Raw genomic sequence first — 20,111 nt, 5'->3', positions numbered from 1 at the left:
AGGCTTTATGGCTGGGACTGGTCGGTCTGTGCATGTGACAACTATCTCACAAGCTTTACACAAAGCTGGCATGTATGGCAGGGTGGAAAGAAAGAAGCCTTTCCTGAAAAAGTGCCACACTCAGTCTCATTTGTGCTATGCAAAAACACACCTGGAAGACTCTGATGCCATCTGGCAAAATGGTCTGATGAGACCAAAATTCACCTTTTTAGACTGAACTCCAAACGCTATGCTTGGCAGAAAGCAAACACAGCACACCACCCAAAACAAAATAAACATACTGTGAAGCATGTTGGTGGCAGCATTATGTTGTGGGGGTGTTTCTCTTCAGCAGGGACTGGGTGATTGGTCAGGATTGAAGGGAAAATGGATGCTGCCAAGTACATCCAAATACTTGAGGAAAACCTGCGTCCCTCTAGTAGACAGTTCAAGAGGAACAGGTCATTCACCTTTCAACATGACAATGATACTAAACATAATGCCAAAAGAACAATGCAATGGCTTAAGGATAGAAAGGTGAATGTCCCTGAGTGGCCAAGTCAGATCCCTGACTTAAGGGGTTTTGACCTTTGAACTGACTTATTGCAAAGGTGGCATCCTATCACAGTACCACTCTTTAATTCATTGAGCTCTTCAGAATGACCTTTTTTTTTCTTCTTTTTTTTTTTCTTTCACAAATGTTTCTAACTGCAGACAGCATGGCTAGGTGCTTGATTTTATACACCTCTGGCAATGGGTCTGATTGAAATACCTATTTGTATTAGTATAACTACTCTCTCTCTCTCTCTCTCTCTATATATATATATATATATATATATATATATATATATATAGATAGATAGATAGATAGATAATATATTTACTGACTCCACACTTTTGAACAGTATAATGTTACAAAAGCTTTCTATTTCAGATAAATGCTGTTCTTTTTAAACATATTGTCACTGAAGACTGAAAATTCAGCTTTGCCAACACAGGAATAAATTGCATTTTAAAGTATAGTTAAATTGTAAAAATATTTCACAATATTACTGTTTTTGCTGTATTTTGAATCAAATAAATGCAGCCTTGGTGAGCAGAAGACACTTATTTTAGAAAATGTTACCAATCTAAATGTTAAAAAATGTTATCAATCTAAAGCGGATGATATAAATCAGATGTGTTAAATAGGAGAGTAATCCAATGTGCAGTGCTGGGGATTGATAACCATCCATTTGACCTCTCTTGTCAGTAAAAACATACTTCCTTACATCACTGATTATGCATCTTGCTCCTATGCTCCTGTCATCTTTGAGCAATGTTCCAAAAAATCCCTTTATGTATGTAACTAACAATTTGCTACATTGAATTTGTTTGTTTCTAACCCAGATACTTTTATTTGCACCTAGTAGTGCAAATAAATAGTGTAGGGTGGGACTTGTTGATCTATTATGTATTCAAACATTATTTTCGTAAGAATAACATGCAATGATGAATCATGCACAGTGAGACAATGGACATTAGTAAAAAAAATAAATAAAAGGATGTTAATACAATCAAGTTTCATGTTGTCTTTAATATAGCTTGTGAATTAGCTCATCCAGTTGCAGATATTCTAGTGCTGTATTTATAGCAGTAAGAGTTTGGGAGTGAAGCTGTAGTGTTGATGTGGCAGTGCTGTGAGTGGCTGCTCTTTGACCATGGTAAGAGCTGTTCTGTTCCAGCTCTGAGTAGGTGGACTCTCATCCACAGTTCCCTCTCTTTCTCTCCGTCTGTGCACAGTATCTTTGTTTTCATCTATCCTGCTATGAGTTACAAAAGGTTTCCATGGGAACTAAATGATCACTCAAAAAAAAAGTAGTTAAGGCCTTGCATAGACTGTAGTGTGATGGTAGCCAGAGGCTTTGCTTTGCCATTAATGGAGTTTGTAGATGATAGGTACATACATAGTCAACCATAAGCAACAGCTTTGGATAATTCCCTGACCTACTGATTATAATTTAACACAAATTTGGACACCAGTCTCTTTCACCAGAAATCGTTACTTTGCATTTAAACATAAAACATGAACCAAGACTCCAAATGTGCCTTTGGAAAGTAATCACCAAAAACATGTTCACATTACATCTCATTACTGTAATGTGAAAAAAAAAATAATGTTTTATATATTTTATATATATATATATATATATATATATATATATATATATATATATATATATATATATATATATATACACACACACACACACTCTGTGTCGTATCGTGTGTGTGTGATTTTAACACTTTTTTGCTTTGCTTAACTGTCATACTAAATAATCAAAAATAATACTTAATGGTCCTAAAAATAGGCTATGTGCAAAATATAACGCCTGGGTTTTTTTTAAGTCTTATCAGAAGTGATGGCATGAAGTCTAATGGCGAGGCTGTGTCACAAATCCTGAATAACCACATAACAATTTTTATTGCTAATCTCAAATGCCATCCAGTGTAATTTGTGAAATTGGTGAGTGTTCACTAGAGTGGGTGTGTTTTGTATAATAGCCCTCTGTGTGTCACTGCACTGCAGCTCTCAGCTGCGTCTACTGCATTTGCATCAACTTCAATCTGCAATCAACACTATATGACACACCAACCTACTGATATGCCTGTACCATTCTGTTTAGTTATACAAGCTATACTCTGTGAAGAAAAATATATGGGTTTTGCTAAAAATGTTAGCTTTGACCTTTTAAGATAGATCACATTTTCCAGTTATATTATCCAGTTTTTTTAAACTGTATTACATTTTTTTTCCTGATTATAAATGTACTTCACAGTGTTGTAGCTAGTACTCGAGACCTGACTCAGTCTCAAGTCTGTTTCAAGTCCAAGAACAAAGTTTCACTGGTGAACCAAGCTGGACTGCAGTTAATTTTTATGGTCTGTGCCGACTCTTAACACTGTACTTAACACTCTGTGTTACCATGTCTCTGGATCGGAGCACATTGTGTGTGCACTGCGAAGATTCGTGTGACACTGACACAAAACCAGGCTTCATTCACCACAGGCATCAGCGACATGACCAAATTCTGATATGAGAAATTTTGTTTCACAATAAAAATATATATAATGATATAGATATATTGTGTTATTTCATCTAATTTCTGTCAATATAACAAAAATATGAATTAAAACAAATTAAGTTCCCTTTCATGGGAACTGTCGATGCTACGTCATATGATGTAGCGTCTCGTTCCCTTATTCAGGGAACCAGGGTTACACAAGTAACCCAAGATGTTTTTCAGGTACAATAGGTTTATTTAACATTTATTTAGAATTAGTTACGAAAATTAATAACAAAATGTAAAAAAAAAAAAAAAAACCTTAAAAAAACCTTAAAAAAATAACCTTCACTGTGAATTGCTTAACTGTGAATGAATTAAATATAAATTTATTCTTATTAAAGCTAAAAAAAAAAAAGAAAATTAAAAAAAAGTTATTCAGTGAAGAGCAGTCAGTTATTTTCTCTTTTTTTTGATTCACATTAATGACACAGAGCAGCAGGTAGGAATATTAGGCTCCTGTCACTTTAAGACCAAATGCACGGATCTATTATACTGATACACATCCCGTTTACACCCAACTGTTTACTTTCACTTGAGACATAAACGACTATGTTTACATGAAGTGCATTAAGATGTGAAAGAGAACTGAATTGGAGACGTGCACGCCCTTAAGCTTTGTGTCAGTCAGCGCATACGCCACAGTTCTTTTTAACTGCTTATTGTGCTTAATAACACTTTTTAACATCCCAAATCCACCATCGTCTTCTGAAAAAGGCAGCCATGTGTATGCACACTTTGGCAGTGTGCCAGTCAGCACGAGCACCGCACCGAGTTCCTTTTCTGGATATAGTGCGCTTATAAGTCTTTTAAAATCAAGCACGTCCCCATCTTTATATTCTCATTCATGCATTTCATCACTCTGAATTTTCAATAGTGCTAGGCCTATATATTTACATACCGCGATATACACAATATAGCAAAACCTCAAACAATAGACATTTGATACCATGGTAACAATATAAATATCATCATACCGACCAGCCCTACCTCAGCAGAAAGAATATGTCTCGGTCTTGATTTGGTCTCGACTTCTAATGAGCTGGTCTCGACTACAACACTGGTCCAACACTGAAACCATCTAAATGAACTTTTTATCAAAGTCAAATTCTTTAATTTTATTGAAGGAACATTGGGTTACAATAACTAAAGTAGTTTAAGAAAAAGCAAAATAATACATTTGTGCCAATGTCAAAATGGATGCACTGATCCGTGCAATTCTATGTTCAAAGACATGTTTTTAGTCACCAAAAGTCCTGTTTGTCTAGAACATCCCCCTTGATTTATTATCATCTGTCCTTTGACTTTTTTCAATACCTACAGTTGAAAAGCTTGAGTCATGTTTCTAATTTTAACCCAGCCTCTGACCTCTCGTGTCATGTAGAACCCAATAAAGACTTAGAACGTGTCCAGACTGCGAAGCCAGCAGGACCCTTTCTCCGAAGGAGTCAAATACAAAATCTCTGTCATCCTGTCATCTTGAAACTTGAGTAAGGGCTAATGTACAGTCAGATGGTCATTAAAGGGATAGTTCACCCAAATACTGTAAATGATAGAATTTTCATTTTTTGGGTGAACCATCCCTTTAATGCAAATAAACCCTGACAAGTGATCAGAGGCCTTATACGATTCAAGCTGACAAAACCAAACAAATGCCACCAGGTTTAAGAGGTACCACTACACTCAAACTAAACTTTCTCTGTCAGTTCAGGATTGGATCCTGAGTTTGTGATTAGTTCATCAGCGTGCACAGTGAAGCATTACATTTGCAGCAAACATCCAGTCGCAAGACAATACGATCCCCTGCTGGTGACAGTTAGTGCAGTATATTTCTGGGCTGCTAATGAAGAGATAATTATGAAGACTATGAAGAATTAAAACATATCTACACAGCAACAGAAAAAATGACTGCTGCCTGGAAAGCTTGAGAGGAATGCTGAAGAGGGGAAAATAGTGAAATAAAATATACAAAAATTTCTGTCAGAGAAAGTGATTCCAGATTTTACAACAAGAAAATAAAGGCTTATTAAACTTACTAAAAGCATTTTTTTTTTTTATTAATTTAATTAATTAATTTTAATTGCTATTATTACATGTTAAATCAGCTAGCAAAATGTAAGGCTAAGCACAACTATATCATTAAAAAAGGTTAGTGTTTGTAATTACCATCACTCACACACACACACACATGCTTGTTTTTGTGAATTGTGGGGACATTCCATAGGCGTAATGGTTTGATTTTTGATTTTGGCATTGATTTTATATCAGGTTAATGATATTTTCTATGGCCTAAACCAACCCCTACCCCTAAATCTATCACAGAAACATGTGCAAAACACTACATTTAAACAAAAACATGTTTTGGTCGATTTATAAGCCTTTTTGACTATCAAGGACCAGTAAAATGTCCTCACTAGTCGGTTGTCATAATATTTCACTATATAAGTGAGGACATTTGGCCCTCACAAGTATAAACCTGTACACGTACACACACACAAATATTTTCGATACATCCATCCATCCATTTCAAGCCGCTTGTCCTATGTAGGGTTGCAGGGATGCTGGAGTCTATCCCTGCATCTCAGACCGTAGTCAGAGAAACTCTGTGGATGGATGGCCAGTCAATTGCAGATATTTTTAATATGTAGCTTAAAATTCAGAAATTATTCTATGGAATAAATTATTATTATTATTATTATTATTATTATTATTATTATATGAATATAATTATTATGATGAATAGTTATAATTACAATATAATGGAAATATTAAAATATTTCTGTAACACTTTAGTATAGGGAACACATATTCACAATTAATTACGACTTTTCCCTCAATAAATTCCTAATTTACTGCTCATTAATTGTCAGTAAGGTAGTTGTTAAGTTTAGGTATTGGGAAGGATTAAGAAAGCAGAATAAGGTCATGTAGATTAAGGCATTAATGTGTGCTTAATAAGTACTTATAATAGTAATATACAAGCTAATAAGCAACTAGTTAAAATACCCTAAAATAAAGTGTTACCAATATTTCTCTCTGCAGTCAGGTTTAATCTGAAGAGCCAGAGAAACAGGGAGTGACGGCATCAGCAACGTCACTGTGCTAACAGCTGATTGGTTCAATACCTGATTACGAGCTGAGCAACAACCAAACCTGTTATGGAGCAGGTTAGCAGTTGAGCTTACGTTAATACTGGAATGGACACCAGTAAAAACTAACCTGTTTTTGTGGTATCCAAAATCCAAGGTTGGTAAAACTAATCTAAAACTTACCTGACTAAGCACCTAAACTACCATTGTGGTTCAGACCACGGGTCTTGTCTCACCCCGAATGGATTTATTTTGTGATAATGACTGGCAGACTACTATTTGACATGAAATATGAACATAAGCTAAAAAAAATATTGTATTTTGTGAGAATAAAATCAGTTATCATAAGAAAGTGGACACTGAAATATTAACATAGGCTGAATTATTATATTTTGTGAGAATAAATTCAGTTATCATAAGAAAGTGCCAAGTAAACTGAGAGTTGTTGTCAACTGTCAAATTGGATAGTGATTGTAGTTGGATAGTGATAAAGTTCATAAAGACGCAACGTCTTATACTCCAAATACTCCACTAATTAATAAGTATTGTCTGAAGTATTGTAGAGTACTATGTAAATGTCATGATAAATGAAAATGGAAATCATTCAGAACCATGGTAGCTATATATCAAGGCCATTATGACTTGATCCCATCACTGTACCTTCATACTGCCATTGTAAATTTTCCACCTGCTATCTGTCCCCTTCAAGCTGGTGACATGGCCATTCTACAGTGTGCTGCTCAGCAGCGTGATGAATGTTGCACACAACAATGGCAGACACCTAATCTCTACCAGACCTAATCACCTCTAAATGCAACATTTCTACACAGGGTTTAATCTTGGAAATGCACTATGGTGCTTCCTTATACTGTCATAAACTTTTATCGTGTTGTACTATAACTGAAAATCGACAGATTGCACTCCTGGTTTGGAGTACGCATTTACATGCATATGAGCTGCTGTGTCCGATTCGGTATGTTGGCCAACCATTGCGTTAACAAGACACTGAAGATCATATAACTGTGTTGTCCACGGGAGACCATATGACAGATTTAATCATTTCAAATGAGATTGAATTGGACATGTGAGTAAATATGGACCATAACAGCGAGCCTAAGAGCAAATCAGTCACTGAATATAGAGGACATGATGGTGCAGTTTTCAAAGCTGTTGAGTCCCCAATCAAATTCCACATTCATTGGTTAAAGTAAAGGAAAAAGAAGACTGAAATCACTTAGTCATACCTTCCTATCCATTCTCAACATGCACAACATGAAATTTCCACTCTTCACTACACATCATTAATCTATGCCAGGCATCAACATTTCCCCTACAGTAAAATAAAGAAGCGCATCCAGTTACAAACAAAGATTTCCTGAAAGATTGGCAGAGATTCATCTCTAAAAATCATGCATCATTATTCGTAATGATGCAAGAAAATAAACATGCAAATGTAAACACAGCTGATTTTGTGTACTGAATGTGGTTATTAGCACAGATTGCCTGCATTGAAATTGTGAGCCGAGGTACAATATACATGTGTAAATCTTTCACTGGTACTAAACCTGCACCCCCATCACAAGGGATTCACAGAACCCTAGCCCAATGCAAATTAAGCATTTCCTCAGTCAATAGTGCATTTAATGCTTGCTAACTGAATATTCCAGTTCTGTAAATGCAAGGCAAGCTCAAGTGAAAGGTTATGTCCACTAATCAAAGCCACCAGATAATGTTGTTGACATCCTTTGGTTGGCATATTCAGAGTTCATTGACGAGGTAAATGAGTTTTAATAACGATTTTGCAATAAGACGACTGTGGCTGACATTACTGTTCATTTGTGAGTAAAGTAGATATGATCGCTTAAGGCATAGTTCCTTTTTTCATTTTACTGTCTGCTTTGCCACACACACTGAATTTTAATGAGGATCTTTCCCAGCATCTCCAAGGCATGAGTTTTGATTACACGCAAATTTTTTGTATTTTCAAACTTCGTTCGAACCATGCTCTCGCTCAGACATGCCAATCTCACAATATGTACAGTTTCTCCAAGAGCGAGAACCAAACAAAAACCAAGAACGACAGCTCGCAAAGCCCTTTCTCCCCTATGATTATATTGATCCTTTCAGAGGTTAAATCTGTTGAATTAGATGGCAGCTTGAACCTTACCTATGTCTGAAGGAGCGTTTGCATGCAGCAGCCGGTTTCAGCCCAACCAGTCATGCCCTCCTATTTGGGCAGCTCGAGTGCTTGCTGGCAGCTGCACAGGTGGAGGTTCACAGAGAGCTCTTTCCCATTCACCCAGGTCATTGCAGCTGGCCCCGGTGTCTTCTCGAGCAGACAGGGGGATGGGTGGCCGCTCGGACCTCTCACATCTCTGGCGGATCCCTGCCGTGTGCGTTTGCTCTTACTGACTGCTGGATGGAACTTTCCCCCGTATTCTCCACCTCGCTGGGTTTGCATGCATTTCCCTTCCTTTTGTGAGATCCAGCGAGTGTGACTGAGATGCAGGGAGGGATAGAGCGTGAACACAGAAGAGGAGAGAGAAAGGGAGGGAGAGAGAGAGAGAGGGAGAGGGAGAGGGAGAGAGGGAGGGAGGGTGCAGGAGAGAGATGCTTCATTTATTGGCATAAATCAGAAGGGGAGAGAAGAGGAGGGTCTGTGGAGAGACTACAGAACATGTCAGTCTAGCCCACATTATAACGTGTGTGCACATCCCAAGAGATGCTCTCTGGACATATGTGATTATGGGTAATGTTGCTTTGATATCACTGCATGCAGGGGTTCCCTGTCTGTCCTTGTGCCGTGACACTTATTGTACTAACAAAAATCATATACGTGCCAAGACTGAATGATCAATCACATTCACGAGCACGCACACAGGGAATGCACTGAGGCAAAGAGGCTGTATGTCTCCCCAAGAGAAAATTCACATTAAAGACTTCCACAGGGAATATGGGATGGATGTGATCTATCCTGCGGGCTGCTCTTTGAAAACCTCCTGGGAGAGGACAGAAGGAACACTAGGTTGTTAATCAAATAACCCAGCAAAGTAGCATCTTTAAATACTTAAACCAATGCAGGATAGTGGAGTAAAGACAATCCCTCAGTGAGGCAATCTGGTGTTTCCTATTTGTCTAAGACCTTGAAGCCAACATTAAAAGGCTTTTGCAAGCCATTTTACTTCTGGAATGTACTTCTGAATATTTTTATGAGTCAAATAGGTGAGAATGAGGCAGACATTGATTTTATACATCAGGATTTGATTGGATTGTTAATTGCAGTCAGTTATGGAGGTTTACAACTCTCCAGAAACACCACCAGCACCCAGTTTTGAGGAAGCTTTTTGACTGGGACGTGGAAGCTGAATGTTAAGTTCACACTCGACGGCATTTCAGTAATGATATATGTTTTTCAAATCCCTTTTCTTTCAAAAATATTTTCTTTTATTGTTATAAGCTTTGTAGGTATTTGCCACCCAAATTTGTTGTCTGTTTTGCAAAATGATATTATGTTGCTTCTTACAATGCATGTATTGCAGTAGTCAAGAAATAAAATGTCACCAAATCTTACTATAAACCAGCGGTGGCTCGTCAGAGGAAGCAAGGGTAGCAAAGCCTACGCAAAAAAAAAAAAAATAAATAAATAAATAATGCAGGAAATAGATGAATAACAATTTACTATTTAGTTAATAATTTAGTCATTAATTTAATTTAGTTATTTGACTTAATGAGAAATTGCTTTTCATATTTGTGATTTCACCATTGTAAACTATAAAATATAGTTAATTAACACAATGCAAGTTAAACTTCATATATCTTTGGAATAACATGCACCAATGAATCACAATAAGACCAGAGATGTGTTTTAAGAAAATGAAAATGTTCAGGTTTGATTTCATGTTTCAAACATAGTAAGAACCACTGCAAGGGTGTGACATTCAAGACATAAATGATTGTGCATGCAGGAGAGATGAAAAAGCACGAGACAAAATGCAATGCAGGAGACATTTACAGAGAGCATGTGGCAGGATACAAAGCAGTTTGCCCAACTCTCTTTTCGCTTGTCAATCAGCCCCTCAGGTTGGGTCAGCGTAATAATTCCAAAGCAGTTTTGATTTATACAGGCTAATGGTGCAGACATGCCTTTGTGTTTAAAACTGACAAAACATGGGGAATCGAAGGTTCTGCATCAGTTGTTTCATTTGGATTTTCAGACATGACTAATGATGGTTGTTACCTTTTAAATGCGACTAGATGTGCACGTAGATGTGCACGCATCGCACACCTGAAATGATCTTGATAGAGGTCCTTGAATATAGTGATACAGCTGACAATTAATTTGTGAAAGTTTACCTATTACTTGTTCTCTTATCAGAGCTTCCTCAGGCAGCATTCTCAACCAGTTGTAAGGATCTTGAAATTGTTGTTTATATTCAGGAAATGATGAACTAAATACAAACTTGCTTGGCCAGGGCTCCAGCTAACCTTTCCATTAGACACAAACTAAAGAACTCACCATTTCTTCTTCATCTGACAGTCAGCATGGATAGGAACATATCACCACACTCTAAAAATTTGTTTCATAAGCTGCCAAATTGACATGTTATCTCACATTTGCTGTCTGTTGCCATGTCAGTTGTCTCATGCCAACACCTCGTCAACCCTTAGTTTTAAAAAAAGTCAGTAGTCAGGATATGTGAACTACTGGATATTTGTTACCAGGTCAAGAGTGAAAACGACTGTCTGTAGCTTTGATCAGTATTTAAATCAGTATCAGCTCTTACAGAGATGGAGTTTGTGTGGAGCAGCATATACAATGAAAGAACCACATTGAGACACTGAAAATACCTGATTTGTTTAAGCGAGAAAATAACTTAGTACCTCTGAAACATGTAGCATGTCAGACTAAATATTTATATAATGAATTAAATTAATGTTATTGTCAGGTTTATTTTATGGACTTTCAGTTTGTTTTCATTTCCCCCCTGTGTTTCAGTTCTTGTTTTCCCACTTTGTTTAGTTTCCTTGGTTACTCATTAATCCCTAGTTTGTTTCAATGGTTACCAGTTGAGTTGTGCACCTGTGTCTTGTTCAGTTTGTCCCCTTTGTTCTGCTCTGTGTTTGGTATTGACTTTGTGTTTAATGCCAAAGCTGTTATGTTCTTTCTCTGTATTTGTGTGGTGTCACCACTTGTCCTGTGGGTGGCACTAGTAGATCTGAAATGCATTTGAGTGTACCAGGAGAGTGAAGATGAGTTAGTCTGAGTAAAAAGCATGTTCATAAGCTATCTCTGTGTTGCTTGTGTCTTTACAAAGACATAACATATTGGCAACGAGGATGCCGTGGAATTTAAGTCAGCCTACACCATTTCTGCAAAATGTGGGTGAGCCGCCGATGCCATTTAAGGCATGGATTCATGTTTTTAAGAATTATGTCTTGGCCATGGACGAAGAGTTATTGGAAGCCCGAAAACGCGCTCTATTGATTCACTGTCTGGGGGCAGAAGGCCAGAGACTATTTTACATGCTCACAGTTGCAGACGATAAGTACGACACGGCATTGCAAGCTATTTACACATTCTTTGAGCTAAAAGTGAATGTGGTAGCTGAACGGTACAGGTTTCGCCAGCGAGGACAATGGCATGGTAAAACTACGGATCAATATGTTGCGGTGCTAAAGGAGCTTGCGGCTACATGCCAATTCAGACCCATGGAGGATGAAATGATCCGGGATCAACTTGTTGAAAAAACAAATTCAAACCGCATACGGGAACTGTGGTGAGGGGGGCGTGGTTCAGCGAAGTCGGCAACGGAAGAGAGAGGTAGGAGAGGAATGGTGAGTGAGTGGGTTTAAATGCAAATGACGAACACCTGTCTCTTGTTTCAGTAATTGGCGTTGTAACGATGTAGCGGTTATTAATCAATTTATGGGTGGAATATGAATATAATAATTCATAAGGTTTTATGAATTATTATGCACATATTGACCCAAGGGGGAATTAAACATATATGGTTAATTAATTACAACGAATTATAATCAATTACATATATGATTAGTTCTGGTTTAATAATTATTTAGAGAAACTGTTCGTTTGTCCAGCAAACTAAGCCACTCACAGAATATTATAAACGGAGTTATTCTCTGGCCAAGAGAATATTCCTATTATAGCATCAAAGCATAAAACGATCGGAAAACGTTAAAGTGACTTGGTCTTCAGTTGAAAGAACAAACAGAACAATCGAGCATGAATTAAGTGTTTAATATATGCAGCTACGACTACAGAGATTATACGTCTAAAATATATACAGAAGTATACACATATACACAAGAGTGAAAATTAAGAAAAGACAGGGAAAGAAAGATGATCAAAGAATGGCAAATTACACAGTTAAACCTATTTGAGAGAGCCAGCACAGAAATCAGTTTAGACAAATTTCAGATAAATGATAATACTTGCTTATTGGTTCAAGTCCGTGTGTAGCAGTTTCGATGCGCTTGGCTTGGTTGGTCCTTTCCGAGAGGGTTTCTCCGGCGGGGTTTTTCAAACGAGGTTTAAACTGAAGAGTAACTTAGCCGAGAAGAGAGAGAGAGTCTAAGGAAGTGGTCCTCCCGAGCTGCGCGCGTGGTTGGGAAGCGCGGTCACCTGAGGCGTCCGGAGAGACGTGCACGAGACGATCGGGAAATCACCGTGAGAACAAAGGAGGAGGTGTGTGTCGTTGTTTTTATGGAAATCCAAGCTAACACACCTCCTGAATTGTAGCGGCCAATAGATGCGCAGCACTATTTGGCGGGCAAAGTTCCTTTGTTTGGTCTCCTAGCTGAATTTACATACTTAATGACTATCAGATCGGATTTCGAGATGGAGTTCGTTCTTCACAGTATCATTAGACACATAGAAAAATGCATTTGTCAGCCATGTGACATCTCTCAGTGAACAGCTCAAGTCCGGAGCTTTAAAACGAGATCAAACTCGATAGATCAGAAAGGCATATACAAGAAGTTATGGTTTACAGACAAGATTTTACAACCCAGTCCAGCATGCTAAAAGCGTTCTGAACATTCCAAAGTTTATTGATTATCCTGATACGTGTGCATACGCTACAGCGTGGAGAGAGTATATATCGCCAGGAGAAACAGGAGCGAGCGAGAGAGAGAAGGACTGCTGACCGGTGGACCCTGACACACTCACGGACTGTTTATTGGAGTGAAAGTTATTTTGTGATACTGTTTATGTCACCGTGCTGATGCACCATCTTTTGTGTTTGAAACTGAATATTTAATTAAAAACCACCGTCAGCAGTCAGCCGACCCTGTCCTCTTCCTTCACTCATACGAACCTTATCACAGGAATGTTTACTCCTAGAGTTGGATCTTACTTTGAAAAAAGCTGTCACAATTGCCAGCTAAATAGAAACGGCAGTGGCGGAAGCAAATGTGATGAGCAAACTGGCAGATTGTTGTTCGCTGTGAACACTGGCACTGCGGTGTTGGGACGAGACTTGTTCGCAGCCTTGGAACTGCAGCTGTTAGATGGCTGTATTGTTACATCGTTATGCCGCACGATAAATTCAGCTGACGTTAGTACGAATCCTGAGAAACTGGGCTGCGCACAAGGATTTACAGACTTAGTCAAAGTTAGTGCCGACGTGAAACCAGTACAACAGAAACTAAATTAGGAATTAAAGCGACTCATTCAGCAGGATGTGATCGAACTGATTGAATCCTCAGAATGGGTCTCACCAGTTGTGGTCACTAAAAAAAAAAGATGGAAACATATGACTCTGTGTGGACTTACGAGAACCAAATAAGGCCATAGTAGTGGACAGTTTTCCACTTCCTCACATGGAATAAATGTTTGCAGAGCTGAGGGGATCAACTGTCTTTTCAACACTAGATCTTCAAAGCGCCTATCACCAAGTCCTACTGCATGAGGATAGCCGCAGCCTCACTTCATTCATCACGCATGAAGGCTTATTTCGCTATAAGCGAATACCTTATGGACTGGTGTCAGGGCCGAGTTGTTTTCAGAGACTGATGTTGACCATACTTAAAGGACTTGCACATGTTCAAAGTTACTTGGACGATGTCATTGTCTCAGGAAAGACCGTTGAGGAACATGACAAGAACTTGAATGCAGCACTTCAGTGTCTAGAAACAGCTGGACTTAAATTGAACTTAAATTGAAAATTGAACATCAGACAGACGTAGCTGTTCTTCTTAGAACACACAATCTTGGCTCCACCACCAACTGATACTACCAGCTTACGCTCTTTCCTTGGGCTCACATCGTGGTATTCAAAATTCATATCCGATTATTCTGCAGTGGTCGAGCCCCTTAGAGCGTTGACTCGCGGATCTGCTTCATTCACCTGAACGCCTGAGACACAGAAAAGTTTTGAGCAGGTGAAAGACCTTATAATTAATAGCCCTGCAATGAAACTTTTTGACCATGAGCTACACACTATTGTTATAACTGATGCTTCTAATTACGGTCTGGGCACCATTCTCACCCAAATGCACCCAGATGGGTCTGAAAAGTCTGTTGCTTTTGCATCACGTACCCTCACACAGGCTGAACGCAAGTACTCCACAACTGAGAAGGAAGCATAAGGCTGTGTGTGGGCAATGGAGAAATGGAGAACTTATCTGTGGGGGTGACGTTTTACATTACGTACAGACCACAGCCCACTCACAACACTTCTCACTTCGAAGGGACAAGGGCGAGCAGGGCTTCGGATTGCTCGGTGTTCAGCTAGGTTGATGGCTTTTGACTACGACATCCAGTGCAAGCCTAGACGTGAAAATGTTATAGCTGATTGCTTGTCTCACTTGCCATTACAGAGCAGTGACCCTGTGCTGGAGGATGACGTGGAAGTGGTTGCACTTACTTCAACCCTCATGGCCATATCTGCTGATGATTTCAGGGCTGCAGGGGCTACCTGGAGGATGACGTGGAAGTGGTTGCACTTACTTCAACCCTCATGGCCATATCTGCTGATGATTTCAGGGCTGCAGGGGCTACCTGCCCAATATACGGTGAAGAACGTAACTTACTGATGACCAAATGGCCAAAATCCCCTAAGGGCCTAGGACCTGATCTGTTACCATATGAACTTTCTCTTCAGGATGATTACGTGGTAAGAGGCACACAGAGACTTTTAGTACCAGAGTCTTTGCGTGGGCAGTTCATTGCATTGGCTCATGATAATCATCAAGGCATTACTAGAACCAAGCAAAGACTCAGGGAGCTGTATTGGTGGTCGGGTATGGATGCCCAGGTTGAGACAGCCATCAAATCATGCATTACATGTCAAACTCATGACAAGTCAGCAGTCGTTTGCACTCCACCACTCCAGCCTGTACCCCTCCCAGATGGAGCATGGGAGAAACTCACTATAGACATTGTGGGGCCCTTTGACAAAGCTCCAGAAGAATGTTGTTTTGCTGTAACTTTAGTGGACTACTTTAGTAAGTGGCCAGAGATTGCTTTCATGCCTCAGGTAACCTCTTCAGCGGTTATTCAATTTCTGTCGACTGTGTTCAGCCGTGAAGGTAACCTAAAGGAGCTGATCTCAGATCACGGCTCTCAATTCATGTCATGTGAGTTTGAAATGTTTCTTCAAAACCAAGAAATTATGCATCGAACTTCATCTGTGTATTATCCTCATGCCAATGGAAAGGTCGAACGCTTTAACCGTACTTTGAAGCACGTGTTGTTAACTGCTTCCCTGGAAGGCAAAGGATGGAAAGAATTCACAAGGGAATTCTTACAAGCATACCGTGCTACACCTCATTCGACTACTCAGCGTTCACCTGCTGAATTGTTACATGCAAGACCGATGCACACTAAACTTCACATCTCAGGATTACAGAAACTGCAGCATCTTCAGCAACCATGTGCACAGAACATTGTGGATTGAGTGAAACACATGCAGAAGAGCTCCAAAACATACACTGATCACAAGCGTGGGGCTACGGAAGTGTCATTCAAACAAGGATCTTTTGTTCGAGTGAAGCAACCAGGTATCCTTCCTAAGCTCCAATCTGCATTTTCCAAACCATTGAAAGTACTGCAAAAGACTGGTCCTTACACTTACAAACTGTCTGATGGGCGTACTTGGAATGCTTCTCACCTCACACCTTTCTCTTATGGGAAGGAGGAAAGTGGGGTAGAGGAACTGGCTAACTTATGACTATAAAATGCAAACTGCACCAGTGTAATGCATTCGTGAAAGTCAAGGGAAAATGTTAAGTTCATGTTTGAAATGTTGGTAATGTTATGCAAAGTTGTTGTTAAAAAACAACATTTGGTCACTGTATGGACATAAGTGAATACTAGGTACAATTGTTAAAAGAGAGCGAGATGTTGTGTCCCCACTTGTCCTGTGGGTGGCACTAGTAGATCTGAAGTGCATATGAGTGTACCAGGAGAGTGAAGATGAGTTAGTATGAGTAAAAACCATGTTCATACGCTATCTCTGTGTTGCTTGTGTCTTTACAAATACATAACAATTTGATTACCGTTTGTTTTGTTTTTTTTTGTAATTAAAATGTTAATGCTGCAACAAGATCCAACTCTCCTCATTTTTATCTTCCTGCTACGTGACAGAATACCAAATCTTAAAAAAGACGAAAATTAAATTTGCAGCAACTTGCCTCATCCCAGAGGACTGTATTATGGAGCTTATTTTAAATGGTCTATGTGTGTACAGTACAATCCATGAATATCATGAGGAGCTACTGTAGGCCTTTGCCAACCAGTATCTCGACTGATTTCTGGTGCTAACGCCAACAACTTCTTTCAGTAGATTTCTATTTGTATTAACAAAAGAGAACAGTGTGTATTTCTGGATTCATTTACATCGCTGAAGCACATTTAATAGTTTTGGATGGGTTTTGGGGGATTGAATGGTCATGGGTGCAATAGTGAACTTCCTCATGAGTAAAACACTTCTGTACTTTTGAAATACAACAGGTGCACTTTTAAACTCCTATGGTATCACCAGGTACCTACAAGAACCACCTCAAGGAGATTTAAAGCCTTTGCACACTGAGTCCGAAATTCGCATGCAAAATTTTCGCACATTAAAAAATAAATACGACCTCACGTTATGTCAATCACGTTTGCATACTGCCTCCGAAACTTTCATCCATCATAAAAAAAATCAGATCAGGTTTGATTTTCCATGTTTTTCGCATCTGTGGCATGCATTTTGAGAGACGTTTTGACAATTCACAATTCCGTACAAGCAAACGCCAAAGTCCCGAATGCAATCTGACAAGTTGATCCACGTCGTCTACAGCACAAAGCAGTAATACTGTATGACAAACAAAGTGACAGAACTTAACACTCTGAGGTCTAAAAACGCGCCGGCGCGTTTTGCAGGTTTTTTTTCACATTGCAGCAAAACAGACTTAAAATACTCTGTCATTTTTTGTCATAGAGACATAAGCAATACATCAATTGAAACTATAGAATATCTCCTTTTATTTGTATACACTCAGAGTAAAAACAAAATGTTGTGCTTTTTGTAAAATAAAGAAAACTAACATGATGCGTGATCTCTCATCTCCCTCTGAACGAAGTCCAATCTGATAGTTCTCAGAAAATGAAGTGTAACTTAGTGAATACTAATCACAAAAAAATCATACTTATGTCTAACAAAACGTTGAAATGTCAGGTTTTAAATCGTGCAAGTCAAATCGAAAACAAACATTCTGTGTTTATGTAATCTGTATGAAAAGAGAGCCATGTCAGAAGTCCGTGATTCAGCTCATTACCCACTAATGCGGCCACACCCACGGAGCCAGCGCTATTCACAGGCAAATTCAGAGACAACACATGCATTCATCGTCTCAATCGTGTATTTATTGCCTTGAAAATTGTTTATCTGGATGAAAAAGGCATGGTTAGCGATCTCTGGAAGACATTCAGTAAATTCCTGTTTGTTTTCTTCTATTGATAAGTTTTAAGTGAGTTTTTGTTTCTTTAGCGCCCTCCGGCTGTAGTATGAATTGGTAAACACCATTCATGGAATATCGTCTTCTTCTTAGGTGAATTTGTGGACTAAAATGCACAGAGCGCCCTCCAGCTGCAGTATGAATTGCAAACACCAGCGCTCATAGGGATAACAATGAATATTAAATAAAAAATAACTCCTCTGTATAGAAAATTGACATAAACATATGAGAATCCTATATTTCTCCAAATGTGCATGCTTTTAAACTAAAAGCCTATATTCAGACTCTTTGCATCACAGAAATACATTATATTTTAAAGTATAATATAAAACCATTATTTTATATTGTAATAAAATTTTTCTGTATGTTTCATATACCATGATGAGCTTGAGACATCACAGAAGTTTTTTTTCACAGCCTACCTGACTGAAATGCCTCATTAATATGCAAGTCTTTTCAGGTCATTACTATTCAATTCTTTTGTCTTCACAGGTGAGAATGAGCCATTATTCGTGGAGATTCACGCCTCCTCGCATACCGTGTTTCTTGGAAAAAAGTGTCTTACAAAAACTAAATCAGTATATTGTTATAAATGAAAGAGTAGTCAGCATAATTTTTACATAATTTTGAAGCAAAAACTCTAGTCTACAACCTTCAATACCCAAAAGTCTTGTGAACACAGATTTAATATACTTTTATTGGCCTTATATCAGTGACTTAAGTTTTTTGTTTTTTCAGTAACCACGCATAAACGTTATTCTTTCAAAAACACAAACATGTACACACATGTTCCTCACATATTATGGTAGCCTAGTTTGTGCTGAATACAGTGTAATGACACTTGTGTCATTAATATGTTTATGAACAACTGAAAAAAGCACAAATGTCAGGGCATGTCAAAACTTCTCCAGGCCCCAAATCAGCCTCAGACTCCAGAGGGTTAACAAAGACACAGAATATAAAGACAGATTGTGCCAGTAGAAAAAAAGCATCAAACTGAGCCACTGACATCCTGAAGTAAACTTTGAAATGCTGGGGATAATCACGCAGCTCCTTGATAAGGTCTCCTTTCTCTCTGTGCAATCTCGAGATTGGATGGACCCAATATTTCCTCTTTTTAAGAAGAGAGGACAACTAAATTATTCTCACTACTTGAGATTTTGTATTGTTTTACTTTTTTTTTTTTCGCAACAGATTCATTAATACGCATCGGACTCAGTGTGCAAGGTCTCTGTGCTTGACTAATTTTTAAGATCACGAATACGAAAAAACGCATACAAAATTTTCGTGCAAAGGCCTTTAGAGTGGAGTTTATAAGCAGGGAGTTCAGTAGCTGTTAATGTGGAGGAAATTGGAATATTGAAATATTGTTAATGTAAATTGAAACCTTTTTTTTTTCAAGAGTCATTTTTAACTATTCTAGTAACTCACTGTGATACCCACAGTGATTGACACAAAATGTACATCGGTATGCATGTGTGAGGGATTTTATCTAAATGAAATGCATACATCTGTGGTCTGCAAACATGGTCCCATGGCTGTCACAGCCTGGTACCTTTGTCTATTTTTATTTTTTTTTTTGCACCCCTGTCCTCATCTACCTCCCTACTGCCTACTTTTCATTTCACTGTAAGCGTCACCTGAACTAGGACACCACCTCTGTCCTCTACACTGCTCCTTTTCCCAGAATTCAGATAAAAAAAACAAAATGTGCAGCCAGCAAGCCAGATGTGGTAAGTTTTAGCATCTTTGATGAAGGTGTCCGAGTGCTGGAAGACATTCTGCAATATTCCAGTGCCAAAGTTGGAATGTTCCACCCAGGTTACAAACCAGTTGCTCTCTTGCTTTTGTGGACCTTTGGCTATTCTTTATATTGTTCCAACTTCTGGTCACAGCCCATCTGGATGTACAGCGGTTTGCATTCCAGGTGTGTATGACACCCATGATCTGCACACTCCACATGGATCCATCTGGAAAC

At 38.6% G+C, this 20,111-nt stretch overlaps 1 protein-coding gene across 2 annotated transcripts in view; it reads right to left on the bottom strand.

Moving 5' to 3' along the window:
• The window catches only part of frmpd3 (FERM and PDZ domain containing 3), a 195,310-nt gene extending 186,605 nt beyond the window's left edge, over positions 1-8,705 (bottom strand). The window contains exon 1 of one of the 2 annotated variants that reach the window (XM_048176107.1): positions 8,340-8,705. The gene's annotated coding sequence lies outside the window, so the exon portion shown is untranslated. The remainder of the gene's footprint in view (positions 1-8,339) is intronic. The other variant, XM_048176110.1, reaches the window with a different exon arrangement.
• Between the last annotated feature and the right edge of the window lie 11,406 nt (positions 8,706-20,111).

The sequence above is a fragment of the Megalobrama amblycephala genome, linkage group LG23, assembly GCF_018812025.1.
Source record: "Megalobrama amblycephala isolate DHTTF-2021 linkage group LG23, ASM1881202v1, whole genome shotgun sequence".
Lineage (NCBI taxonomy): Eukaryota > Metazoa > Chordata > Actinopteri > Cypriniformes > Xenocyprididae > Megalobrama > Megalobrama amblycephala.
Note: the sequence above shows the minus strand (reverse complement) of the source record. Positions and strands in the feature narration are given on the sequence as shown.